Source organism: Callithrix jacchus, chromosome 13 (genome assembly GCF_049354715.1).
Source record: "Callithrix jacchus isolate 240 chromosome 13, calJac240_pri, whole genome shotgun sequence".
NCBI classification, from domain to species: Eukaryota; Metazoa; Chordata; class Mammalia; order Primates; family Cebidae; genus Callithrix; species Callithrix jacchus.
The window spans coordinates 92,797,683-92,811,844 of NC_133514.1; the positions used below are offsets into that span (position 1 = coordinate 92,797,683).

Below are 14,162 nucleotides of genomic sequence, written 5' to 3' on the forward strand. Positions count from 1 at the left end.
TGGCAACAGCCTGCAAACTGAACTGTGACAACCAAAAATGTTTTTAGACATTGCCAAGTGTCCCCTGGGGAGGAAAATAATCTCCAGTTGAGAACAACTGATCTACCATATACATACTAAAAACCTTTAATACCATGTGTCAAAGTTTCAAAGTTTAAATGAGTGGCCTGATTTTGATTGAGGATCAAATTCTGAATGAGGAAATGGCAATGGGGTGTGGGTGGGTTGAGTGTGGCATGCGGCCAGTTCTGCTGGAAGCTGGTTCTGTGGCCTTAGGCAGGCCCATTATCCTTGAACCTTGTACTTGCTAACTAAAACTACAGCAAAATAGCAGCCTTCTCTTCTGTGTAGCTGTCCTCTGATGATAAAGGTGATAAAACATCAGTCAGAGCTGGGAGTTCTTTGGAGAAAATTTGTTCTGTGGTGAGGCTGATTAATGTTTTTACTATTCTTTTGCTTGAAGCTTCATTAAACCAGGTTGTTGGCCTAGCAACTATGGAGACTTCACAGTCAAGATCTCCTCAGCAAAACTTGATTTCACATATTCTGTCCTGTCATCCCCATGTATCTTTGAAACAGCCCAGGGATCCTGAAATGGCATTTCTCAGCTTGTCTCTCACCCCAGGGGCCATGCAAATGGCCTTTGGTGGAGCCTGCATGTTGCTTTTGGCGTACTCATGAGGTATGGTCAGCAGTGGATCTGACTGTAGCCCTGCTGGTGCCCTGGGTTCCATGTGGAGGAATCTGACATGGGCAAGAGGCACATCCAAAGTCTCATTGTAGACATTTCTTATAATGTTGACATTTTTGCTTAAATGAGCCATGAGTAAAGGGAAAAAGCACTTTACTGTTGCTAATTTCTTTATAAACTACTCAGCTGCCGGTGTTCCTTTATAGCAACACAAAGGGACTAAGATACTTTTCGATCAAGTTCAGGATCCTTGAGCAGCTCTCAACACGCAGTTTTTTGTGGGCCGAAGGAAAGTAACAGAGGCAGATGGTGTCCTCCATGAGCTCACAATCTGAGTATGTGAATGATTAATGGTTTGGGGCCAGGCTCCAGGGGGTCAAATCCCTATGAGCTGTGTGATCATTCTAAAGTTACCTAAACACTCTATTTCCTCATTTGTAAAGTGGGCATAAACGCAGTACTTGGTCGTAACACAAGTGATGTTCTTGGATCAAAACCTGGTTCATAAGAAATTCTCAATCCATGTTAGCCATTAATTTTATTACAATTCAGTCTGATCAGTGCTATAGTAAAGCTGTAAGCAAAATGTTGGGAAGTCTCTAAGTGATGAATGTTTCCCAAAGCAATCCAGGAAGACTTGGCCATTGCAAGTCTATGGCTCTGACAAAGGAAAAGACTCCGGAACCAGGAGCATGCAAGTAAATCCAGTTACCCAGCAGCCCATATAGCTTCACTCAAGTCAAGCTGTCTTGCAGAAGTGGGTGGGGCAGCTTGACTTCCCACTGTGTCCTCCCTGGTGAATATGGCCTGCGCCCAGTGTCTGCTGAGGTCACTCCACATTCATGGAGCTGGGAACAGCTGCTTTCAGGAAAAGGTCGGCTGTAGCTGAAATGATGGACTTTTCTAGCATTTAAATTGTTTATGTGAGGCCAGGTGCAGTGGCTCAGGCCTGTATTCCCAGCACTTTGCAAGGCCAAGGCGGGCAGATCACTTGAGGCCAAGAGTTTGAGACCAGCCTGGCCAATATGGCGAAACCTTATCTCTTTTATGAAAAAACATAAAATTAGTCAGGCGTGGTGGTGCATGCCTGTAATCCCAGCTACTCAGGGGGCTGAGGCACAAGAATCACTTGAACCTGGGAGGCAGAGGTTGCCGTGAGCTGAGATTGTGCCACTGCACCCCAGCCTGGGTGACAGAGCAAAATTCTGTTTCAAAATAAATAAATAGGGCTGGGCACAGTGGCTCATGCCTGTAATCCCAGTACTTTGGGAGGCAAAGGTGGGAGGATCACGAGGTCAGGAGATCGAGACCATCCTGGCCAACACAGTGAAACCCCATCTCCACTAAAAATACAAAAAATAGCCAGGCATGGTGGCACGTCCCTGTGGTCCTGGCTACTCGGGAGGCTGAGGCGGAAGAATTGCTTGAACCCAGGAGGCAGAGGTTGCAGTGAGCCGAGATTGCGCCACAGCACTCTAGCCTGGCGACAGAGCAAGACTCCGTCTCAAAAAAATAAAAAAATGAAATAAATAAAACAATTGTTTATAAGGAACAAATGGCCAATGATTCAGAGAAATACCTACTACTGGTCGGAAAAGACTCACAAAGCTAGAACAATTTCTGTACAATTTCTGAACAATTTCTGTACTAGCTTTGTGAATACAGCCATTAAAGCACGACTGACTTTTACATCCAGGCATAGCTTAAAAAAAAAAAAGTCAAGTCTGGAGAACTGACAGAGCTTCCCCTAGGAGTGGTACTCAGGGGTGGTGGAGGTGCCTGATGGACATGTCTGTTCCAGAGAAGAAGTATTGGCACTCTGGCAATGGTTATTAATGAATCCTAAATTTCCCTTGGCTTTTGGCTTCCTTTTGGGTTCTCTGACAATCACACTGAATATAACTATCAAGTGCCAAGACAAGTCAATAGGGAAATTGTCGTGTCTTTTCAACAAAGAGTGCCAGGACAACTGGATATCACCTCTGAAAGAATGAAGATGGTCTCGATCTCTTGACCTCGTGATCCACCCGCCTCGGCCTCCCAAAGTGCTATCCTGGTCAACATGGTGAAACCCCGTCTCTACTAAAAATACAAAAAGTTAGCTGGGCATGGTGGCGCGTGCCTGTAATCCCAGCTACTCAGGAGGCTGAGGCAGGAGAATTGCCTGAACCCAGGAGGCGGAGGTTGCAGTGAGCCGAGATCGTGCCATTGCACTCCAGCCTGGGTAACAAGAGTGAAACTCCATCTCAAAAAAAAAAAAAAAAGAAAGAATGAAGATGGACCCTGCTTCACACCATCTATAAGACATTTTGGAAGAGCTAAAAACTACAAGATTCTTGGAAGAAAATGTAGGGGTAAATCTTGGTGACCTTGGAATAAGCAGTGGTTTCTTAGATAGGGTACCAAAAGCACAAGCGATAAAAGAAAAAATAATTAAGTTGGGCATCATCGAAATTAAAAGCTTTTTTGTTTCTAAGGACACTATTGTAAGAAAGTGAAAAGACAAACCACCAAATGGGAGAAAAATTGTGTACAAAAACTTGTACACAAATATTCACAGCAGCATCATTCATAATGGCCCAAAGTGGAAACAAACCAACTGTCCATCAGTGATGACTGGATGAACAGAAGGTGGGCTGTCCGTACAGTGGGATGCTGGTCAGCCGTAAGAAAGGAAAGAAGTCCTGCCACATGCTCCAACATGGATAAGCCTGGAAAATGTTATGCTGATCCCAAGAGGCCAGGCACAAAGGCCACATATTGCATGACTACATTTATATGAAATGTGCTGAATAGACAGCCAAATCCATAGAGCAGAAGGTGGATCAGTGGCTGCTGGGGCTGGGGGAAGAGAGAAGGAGAGTGACTGCTAATGGGTTTGGGGTTTCTCTGGGGGCTGATGAAAATTTTCTGGAACTAGATAAAGGTGATAGTTGTACAATCACAGGAATACACTAAAAATTGCTGAATTGTGCACTAACGGTATGGGAGATGTATTGCAAAAAAAAAGAATAGGGGGCTGGACCAGGTGATAACAGCATGGCCATGCCTCAGACTTTTTCAAGAGGGACCCTCCATGATCCTGCAGGTGCCCGGAGAGAGCCTCAGCTCTGCCCTCAAGGCTTGGCTGAGGGCTTCCTGGAGGAGGAACTTTGGCTTAGTGCTGAGCTGAGCCAACCACAGTCTTTGGAGTCTGAAGGCATCATCCACAATCCCATGGAGAATTGTATTAGACACATCGCAGCTTCATGACTTGCTGCTGCCAGGGCCTCAAAGAAGTGCTCTTCCTGGGCACAAACCCAGGACCTTTTGTCATGGCCCAGACACGAGTGCCCTTTGGGGAACTTAACATAGTCTGGAACTGGCTGGGCATTAGAGGGCCTGTGCTCACCCCTCCCCAAGAGCACCCTAAGCACCTAAGCAATTGGTGCTGGTGGGGTGCTCACAGTCAGAGGCGAGCAGTGCCTGATTCTGGGGCTTTTCCTGGGGAAACCTGGGGTCTTCTCTTGTCACTGCTTTGTCCACAGTCTGTGTTCTCTGCTATTCCTGGCTCCAGAGAGCACAGCCTCCCTCCTGCTGAGCTGCCTGCCAAGCAGCAAGAACAGCTTCTTGGGATCTGTGGTGCAGCCCTCTGCCAACAGGTGCAGCTGCGGTGGGTGCGGCTGGGGGTGGGAGTGGGCCGGCTGGGGCAGTAGTGGGCACGAATGGCTCTGGCAGGCCTGATGCCAGAGATCCAGGTGGAGGGGCTCCTGCACCACTCTCCCCATAACCCACAGGCCAACAGGGCTGGTAGGCAGTCACCAAATGAACTGACTGAATTGGGGCTGCTGCCGTGGCTGTTGAAATTAGTGCCCCAAGGCCTGGCATGGGACACATAGGACACATTCAGGGCCTCCAAGTCACTCTTGGGCAAGCGGCTAACAATACACCTCCTAGACTGAAGCCAAAGGTCCTCCTGGGCTCCCTAGTTACCAGGAAACACACGCTTCAATCTGTTGAAGTCTTCCAACCTGCTGTGGCAGTTTTGACAGCACTCTGTTCGCCCTGCTGAGTCCTGCTTTCCTCACCTTGCCTGAGCATTGCCCCTTTGTGGGAGGGAATCAGCAGAAGGTGATCTGTTGCATTTCAGATGCTTCTACCTTGTCGTTTCCTTGGAAGTCTCTATTAAATGAGGAGCTCCTTAGACTGCCTTCTAAGGTCGCATTTGGTTTTTCAGAGGAAATATCTTGTCAGGATCCCTACGCATGCTTATAGAACAGCTGCCTTCAGCTGACCCCTTTCCTCATAGGGGCCAGGACAAAGCATGGGACAAGAAATTCAGAGTAACCTTCTCATGAGAGGCTGAGGCTGGGTAAAGGAAGAATTCAGTGTGGTGGTGTGAGTCAGAAGATCTGGATTTTCATCCCAGCTTGTGATTTGTAAGCTTTATAATGGACAAATTGATGAAGCCTGGGCCTCAGGCTCCTCATCTGTAAAATGGGGCTGCCTCCCTCCTAGGGTTGGTGTGAAGGTTAATGGAGACAACACTTGAATTGTCTTGCACAGGCCTGGCTCATGGCTTTGCTTTCTTGCTTTCTTACCTCGGGGTTGGGGAGTCACTGCACTGTGCTCCAAGGGAAGCCCCTCTCCACTCAGAACACCTTGCTTGGGAAGAGTCCGGGCTCCCAGCTGTGGCCAAGGTGAGGGGCAAATTCTTTATCTGTCAGAGATGGACCAGTGAGTTTGTGACAAACCCAGCCTGTGATTTTTCCAGTCTAAGCATTAAAAGCTCCTAAACCCAGCCCACTGTGGTGGCTCACACCCATAATCCCAGCACTTTGGGGGCTGAGGCAGGCAGATCACTTGAGGTCAGGAGTTTGAGACCAGCCTGGCCAACATGGTGAAACCCCATCTCTACTAAAAATAGAAAAATTAGCCAGGTGTAGTGGACGTGCCTACAATTCCAGCTGCTTGGGAGGCTGAGGCAGGAGAATCGCTTGAACCTAGGAGGCGGAGGTTGCGGTGAGCCAAAAATCACACCACTGCACTCCAGCCTGGGCATCAGAGTGAGACTCCATCTCATAAATAAATAAATAAAAACTCTCAAACCTTCAAAATAGCTATAAAGCACTTCCTCTGTCTCTGTGCCAGCCACATCTCTCCACTCCTCAATCTTATTTTGCCTGATTTACTGCAAGCCAAGTCTCTTGATTCTGTATTTTGCACTTTGCAGTTGATGATTTTTTTTTTTTTTTTAGAGATAGAGTCTCACTGTCACCAGGCTCACTGCAACCTCTGCCTCCAGGATTAAAGTGATTCTTGTGCCTCGGCCTCCTGAGTAGCTGGGATTACAGGCACATGCCACCACACCCAGCTAATTTTTGTATTTTTAATAGAGACGGTGTTTCACCAAGTTGGCCAGGAAGGTCTCAATCTCCTGACCTTGTTATCTGCCCACCTTGGCCTCCCAAATGTAACAGAAATGTATGTTGTTCATGTCACAGTTTTTCTTGTAATTTCAGCTCCTCTTTCTATCCCTTCAAAATCTCATTGGACCTCCACATGAAAGGCTTGTGGTCTCTTCAAGCTACACGTCATTGATAAATGTGACAAGCGTATGTCTTTCACTAAGACATTGATTAAAAATCATTGAATAGGAATTGGTCATGGACAGAAAGTGGCGTTTTAAGAAGATATTTGTTGGAGATCAAAACGGTACTATGGTGTGTATGCAACAATTCTGTCGTCCGAAGTGATTGGAAGCTTATTAGTTACTGGTTCCTGCTGACTTGTGCTTGAGGTGGCTTCTTTCCTTGCATATTTGGAATTTTGGATCGTAAATTCATGTTTCTCGGGGTTTCGCCTTTGAGAGTCCTGTGTGGACTCTGGAGAACAGTGTTGCATTGGAGCCCATGGTTTCAGTCTGGGATGTTGATTTCTTACCTGGGGTGAGATGGGAGCTTAATGGATCATGTAGATCATATACATTTGAATCTCATGCCTAGATAAAGACAGAACCCTTGTCAATGATCAGGGGAGATACGTTTTCTATCTAGAGCCCTGGGCAAGCTAGATAAGCTATTTCATATCTCTCTTTGCAAGTCAGCAGATTGTTTTTTTCTGTCACCTTTTTATCTAGAGTGGAAACCTCAGAAGATCTTGGCTGTATGCAGAAATCGCAGCTCTGACCCATGTGTGCTCTAGGCCCAGGCCTCAGCTTCTGTCCCTGTTGGTGGCCATTACATCCAAAGCTTCTTGGGTATCAAGATTGGCAGCTCTCCCCTTCCAACTCCTCCACATCCAATACAGCTGCCCCAGGATCTCCTGCTTCTTTGGTTTCAGTTTTCTTTGTCTTCTTTTTTGCTGCTGGATTTTCCTTTCTTTAGCAAAGCTCAGTTAGTGCATTTGAAAGCCTGTTTGTTATCTTTTCTCTACCACTTCTAGGTGTTTTTAGAGCAGAAAGATTTCTAAGTTTCCTAGTCTGCCATGCTGCCAGAAATGTATGTCTCTGTAATTTCTGTCTATTAAACTTGCAAAAATTTAGCAGGGGCATGTGTGGGGGTGAGGGAAGAGCTCACATGCTACTGATGGGAATCTAAATTGATACATCAACTCCTGAGGGCATTTTGCAATCAAAAATATGAAAAAATGATGCATGTCATTTGTCCCAGCAATTTCCATTTCTAGGAATTTATTAAATCATCGTGAATGTGTGCAAAGCTTCGGGTTCAGGATGTTTGTCATAGTTGTATCCAGCCTCAGCATTTCCAAAAAGTACACGCTATTTAAATATTCCAGTCAGGAAAACAAAAAGAAAAAAAACAAGAAGGAAGGGGAAGAACTTATATCAGGAAAAGAAAAACTTTCTGAGAAATCTTCAGCAAGCGAATGCTTAGGACTCTGGGGTCAGATCACATCTCTTGGCCATCCCTAGCTATGAGGGAATGTTGGCAAATCAGAATTTTTATTTGGGTACAACTGAGATTTTGTTAGTAAGGAAGAAGGGAGGAATGGATCCCATAGTATGTAAGTATGTAAGTATATGTGTGTGTGTATTAGTAAGGGTTCTCTAGAGTGACAGAACTGATAGGACAGATGAATATATAAAGGTGAGTTTATTAAGGAGTATTGACTCACCCAGTCACAAGGTGAGGTCCCAAGGTGAGGCTGTCTGTAAGTTGAGGAGCCAGGAAGCCAGTCTGAATCTTAAAGCTGAAGAACGTGGAGTTCACTGTTTGAGTTGGAGTTCAGTGTTTGAGGGCAGGAAGCATCCAGTATAGGAGAAAGATGTAGGCTGGGAGACAAAACCAGTCTAGCCTCTCCACATTCGTCTGCCTGATTTTATTCTAGCCATGCTGCAGCTGATTAGGTAGTGCCCACCCAGATTGAGGGTGGGTCTGCCAATTCCAGTCCACTGACTCCAATGTTAATCTCCTTTGGCAACACCCCACAGACACACCCAGGATCAATGCTTTGTATCCTTCAATCCAGTCAAGTTGCCACTCACCTTAACCATCACAGTATGTATGTGTATATCCATGTAAATATATATGTATGTATGTATCTCTGCATCTGTCATCTATCTATTGATTGATGTGCTTCTAGAAGGGTAGACATCAAGTTCTTTTGATGTTTATTCCTAGCTGAAAGAATTTTAAAGGTAATTTTTACCTTCTTGATTTTGCATATTTGACAATATAATACAGCTACATTGTTTATTTTTAAAATAAATTTTAAAATTTTAAATATTTTAAAATACATATTAGTAAAATAATAAAATATAAGATAATGTAATACAGCTGTATTATATTTATTTTTTAAAAGTCACTCAAGAGTCTCGGTGCAGTGGCTCACATCTGTAATCTTAGCACTTTGGGAGGTCGAGGAGGGTGACTTGTTTGAGCCTAGGAGTTCGAGACCAGCCAGGACAACATGGGAAAACATCGTATCTCCAAAAAATACAGAAAAATTATCTAGGTGTGGTGGTTCACACTTGTGATCCCAGCTCCTTAGGAGACTGATGTGGGAGGATCGCTTGAGCTGAGGAAGCACAGGTTTCACTGAACCAAGATTGCACCATTGCACTCTAGCCTGTGTGATAGGGTGAGACTCTGTCTCGGAGAAAAAAATGTCACTCAAGAAAGGTTATAGTTGTTAAGGATGGAGTGGCACATGATGGGGGTAGGACTACAGCCAGGTGTGGTGCCAGAGAGTGGTGAGAAGCAGAGAACCACAGTATCTCAGGAGTGCAGGATGAGGATATAGCAGCTGCCAGAGTAAGGCACCCTCACTGTTCTCAATGGATTGTGACGCCCTTGGTTTTTAATTGAGGGGGTCCAAATGTTGCCCATTGTCTTGTATGTGCTGCCTACAACCCATTTGGAATATATAGAGGGCAGAATGGGAGACTCCAGAGCCCCTCCAGGCATCCCTACTTTTAAGGTGGGATATCTTGATTGTGCGTGGATTTTTTTTTTTTTTTGAAAGAAAGAAAGAGAAAGAGAAAGGGGGAGAGAGAACAGGAGTCTTGTTCTATTGCCCAGGCTGGAATGTAATCCAAAAACAGGTATTAAAAACCTCTTTTATGCCGATAATTGTGCTTAACAGTGGAGACAGGAAGGAATAAGGGAAGAAAACAACAAACAGCCAACCAATATTTCCTTTAAGTCTGTGAAATGCTATGCAAATGCTGAAGAGTGATTTGCTTCCAATTATGTGGTCACTTTCAACATAGGTGTAATGTGATACTGAGAAAAATGTACACTCTGTAGACCTGGGGTGAAGAATTCTATAAATATTCGCTGAGTTTACTTGTTCTAGGTCTGACTTCAAATCATAGATATCCCTGTTAATTTTCTATCTTCTTGATCCATTGAATATGAACAATGTGGTGTCAAAGTCTCCCGCTATTGTGCAGGAGTCCAAGTCTCTTTATAAGTCATTAAGAACTTGTCTTATGTATCTGGGTATTCCTATATTGGGTGCATATATATTTATGATCATTGACTCCTGTCGTTGCATTGATCCTTTTATCATTATGTAATGTCCTTCTTTGATTCTTTTAGTCTTTGTTACTATTAAAGTCTATTTTGTCAGAGACGAAAGTTACAACTCCTGTTTTTTTTTTTTTGCTTTCCATTTGATTGATAAGTCTTCCACCAACCCTTTGTTTTGAGTCTTTGTGCGTCTGTGCTTATGAAATGGATCTGGATACAGCGTACCGATGGGTTTTGACTTTTTATTCAATATGCCTGTCTGTGTCTTTGATTGGGACATTTAATCCATTTAAACTTAGGATTAATATTGATATTTATGAGTTTAATAGCTGGCTATTTTACCCATTAGTTGATATAGATTCTTCATTATGAGATACTCTTTACCTTTTGGTAAGTTTTTGGGATGACTGATACTGGTTGTTCCTTTTTGTGTATAGTGCTTCTTTCAGAAGCTCTTGTAAAGCAAGCCTGGTGGTGATGAAATCTCTGAGTGCTTGCTTGTTTGTGAAAAATTTTATTTTTCCTTCATTTATGAAGCTTAGTTTCGCTGGATATGAGATTCTGGGTTGAAAATTCTTTTCTTTGAGGATGTTGAATATTGACCCTCACTCTCTTCTAGTTTGTAGGGTTTCTGCTGAGAGATCTGCTGTGAGTCTGATAGGCTTCCCTTTATGGGTAACCTGACCTTTCTCTCCAGCTGCCCTTAGAATTTTCTCCTTTATTTCAACCCTGGTGTATCTAATGATTATGTGTCTTGGGGTTGCTCTACTTGAGGGATATCTTTGTGGTGTTCTCTGTATTACCTGGAGTTGAGTATTGTCTTGCGTTACTAGGTTAGGAAAGTTTTGCTGAATAATATCCTGAAGAATATTTTCCAGCTTAGATTCATTCTCTTTATGACATTCAGGTACACCTATCAAATGTAAATTAGGTCTTTTCACATAGTCCCATATTTCTTGGAGACTTTGCTCATTCCTTTTTACTCTTTCTTCTCTAATCTTGTCTTTTCATTTTATTTCATTAAGTTGGTCTTCAATCTCTGATATCCTTTCTTCTGCTTGATCAATTTGACTGTTAAAACTGGTGCATACTTCGTGGAGTTCTCATATTCTTCAGTTCCATTAATTCACTTATATTCCTCTCTAAATTGCCTATTCTTGTTAGGATTTCATCAAACATTTTTTCAAGGTTCTTAGTTTCTTTACATTGGGCCAGAACATGTTTTTTTAACTCACAGAAGTTTCTTATTATCCACCTTCTGTTAATGGAATGCACTTCTTCTCCATCAGGCGTTGTTCCCTTGTTGATGAGGAACTGTGATCCCCTGTAGAGGTAGAGGCTTTCTGATCTTGGATATTCTCAGCCTTTTTACACTGGTTTCTTCCCATCATTGTAAATTTATCCACCTGTCATCTTTGTAATTACCGACTTTCAAATTAGGTCTCTGAGTGGATGTCCAGCTTGTTGATTCCCAGTGCTGGAATCTGAGCAACCCGCTGCACCGGCTAAAACAGCGGCGTTAGGATTCATGGAGCTTTTCTGCCCGGGAATCTCCAGTCTGGCTTCCTTCTTGAGTCCCTTTTTCAATCAGTTGAATAGGTGACTCTGCCTTCCCGGAGCTCCAAACATCGACCAAAAGGGGACCCAGTCCCGTTTACTCTGCACCAAGAACGTCTGTGTTGGGGAGCTGACAAAACCACCGTGCCGGCCACAAGAGTCACGCTGGCAACCCGTGGGGCTCCTCCGCTGGGAATCTCCTGGTCCGTGAACCACAAAAATTCATCTGAAAGTGTGGCATTCTCTTGTTCTTTGCACTTTCACTGGGAGCTACAATCCTGAGCGCTAGCAATCAGCCATCTTGGATCTCTCTCCCATGTGTGGGTTTTTTTTTATCACTGAGATAGCTGCTTGGCATTGTGTCTGACTTCTCATTTCCGCTCTTGAGTTGATTGAAATGTTCTAAGACCTCCTTCATGTTGTGTCCAGCCTCAGAAAACAGACCAGAGTTGTCTTGCCCCAGAATAATAGGCCATAGAGTTATGATGTTACCATGAGAGCAGCTGGTGGATCTTGAGGGTCCCACCACAAAAGGACAAGAGCAAAGTGCTGGGAATGTCAGAGAAGCACAGTTTTTCCCCTTTACCAGGAACCGTGCTGATGATGGTGGCTGCCATTTATTGAGTATTTACTGTATTTTCTCAGTTAGTCCTTAAAATCACTTCACAAGATAAATTCTTATTTTATAATTGAGAAAATAAAGGCTTGAACAGATTAAGTAACTTGTGTAAGATCACACAGCCAGGTCAGTGAGAAAGGGATCACTGTGTGCTGTCTGGTTTTGAGTCTATGTTTGTAACCATTTGTTATTCTACTCAGGGTGGCCAACAATCCTGCTTTATTTTGGACTGTCCTGGTTCAAGCTCTTTAAGTCCCACATTCTGAGAGACCACTCAGTTCCAGGCAAACCTGGATAGCTAGATTTGCTTCCTTTGCATGAACAGTTCTCTTTCCACTGAGTGCTCAGGGGTCCGTGTGTTCTTCACACCTGGATGGTCTCTGGGTGCAATTGAAGTTGGGTATTTTCCATAGTACCCCCAGGCAACAATAGGCACATAATTGGTACCAAAGGAAAGAAAATCCTAGTGGAATTAGTGAGTGAATAAATGACTAACATCACCTATAGCAACTACTTTTCGGTTATCCATTATGGGTCAATCATTAGGTGTTGTGGGAAATAAATAAATTACTGAGTAATGTGAGTAACTGAATTGCACTCCAGGGTAGAGACTTGCGCTGTTGGTGGTGTCAACAAAGATTAATGAAGGGGCATTGCATCACAGGCTTGATGACTGTAATGACAGCAATGAAACCCACAGCAGTAACACCACTCTGCTTTGGTAGGTCCTGGAATTTATAAGCCTTATCCCTCACACAATCTAATTCTTCTGCTTCCCAGCAGAGGTGTGAGATATTCAACTCTACTTCACAGGCAGGGAGAGTGAGTCAGAAAGGACCACAAGCTTATGATCTAAAGCCATGATTGCATAGTGCGGGGAGGAGGGGTCCCCAGGCCACCTCCAGGCCACTGTTGTGTTTTGTGGTCTACATAATTTTTTTAAACAAAATTGAATTGGTGACTCACACGTTTAATTCCAGCACTTTGGGAGGCCAAGCCCAGGAGTTCAAGACCAACCTGGGCAACATAGCAAGACTTGGTCTCTACAAATAATTAAAAAAAAGTAGCCAGGTGTGGTGACACACACCTGTGGTCCCAGCTACTTGGGAGGCCGAGGTGGAAGAATCACTTATGCTGGGGCAGTTGAGGCTGTAGTAAGCCATAATTATGCCACTGCACTCCAGCCTGGGTAACAGAGAGAGACCCTGTCTCAACAACAAGAAAAAAATGGAATTGCATGACAATTAAAGAAGAAGATTTTGCATAAAAATCTGAATTTCAAGTCCCTCTTGATAAAATGGAAGCTATGACAGCCCTGTGTTCTCAATCGTGGTTGTCACTCATGATGCGGCATTGACCCTCCAGTTTCCTCATTTCCAGAGCTGTCCTGGCCTATGTTACCTGGGGCACCAAAACAAAGAGACTAGAAGGTAAAGAAAGTATCTTCAGTGGAAGAAGTCATGTGATCATAGCAGCCTCAGGGACCCCAACGGTTGGCTCATGTTCCAAAGGATCAAGAACACAGCTGCAAGGAAAAGCCACCTCTGCCAAGGCCAGAAGCAGACGCCTGTCTCCGTTGGGAATCTAGATGTTGTCCTTGACTTCTCCTTCTGCACCATCATCGTTCTCCTCCCATTTAGTCAACTCACAAAACAAACTTTTTATTTTTCCCAATTAATCATTTCCTTTAGTAAGTGGCAACTCCACTCTTACAGGTGTTCAGGCCATACACTTTGGAGACATTCTTAACTCTCTCAGACCCCACCTCACTGTCTGCTTCTGCCATCCTGGTGCAGACCACCATCAGCTCTTGCTTGGGACGCTGTGGAAATGTCCTGATTGCTCCTCCTGCTTCCACCTCACCCTGCTGCTGCCTATTCCCAGTGCTGCCAGGGAGGGATCCTGTCAAAATAAGAGTTGGATAGCCAGGCACTGTGGCCCATACCTGTAATCCCAGTGCTTTGGTACAGTGAAGAGGGAGGATCGCTTGAGCCCGGAGTTCAAGACTGCAGTGTGCCATAATCGTGCCTGTGAGTAGTTACTGTACTCTAGCCAGGGCAACATAGCAAGACCCCATCTCTATAATTTTTTAAAAAAATATTAGCTGGTGCACAACTGTAGGCTGAGATAGGAGGGTCACTTGAGCCCAGGAGTTTGAGGTTATAATGAGCTGTGATTGCACCACTGCATTCCAGACTGGGCAACAGAGCAAGACCGACCCTGTCTCTAAATACACCCTCCTCGCCTACCCCCCACCCGCGACAGTCTGGTGCAGTGGCGCCTGCCTGTAATCCCAGCATGAGCCCAGTATATATTTAAA

At 44.3% G+C, this 14,162-nt stretch overlaps 1 pseudogene; it reads left to right on the plus strand.

Annotated features, from left to right (window-relative positions):
• Positions 1-1,244: 1,244 nt before the first annotated feature.
• On the plus strand, positions 1,245-5,551 carry LOC118146701 (single-strand selective monofunctional uracil DNA glycosylase pseudogene; annotated as a pseudogene).
• Positions 5,552-14,162: the final 8,611 nt, after the last annotated feature.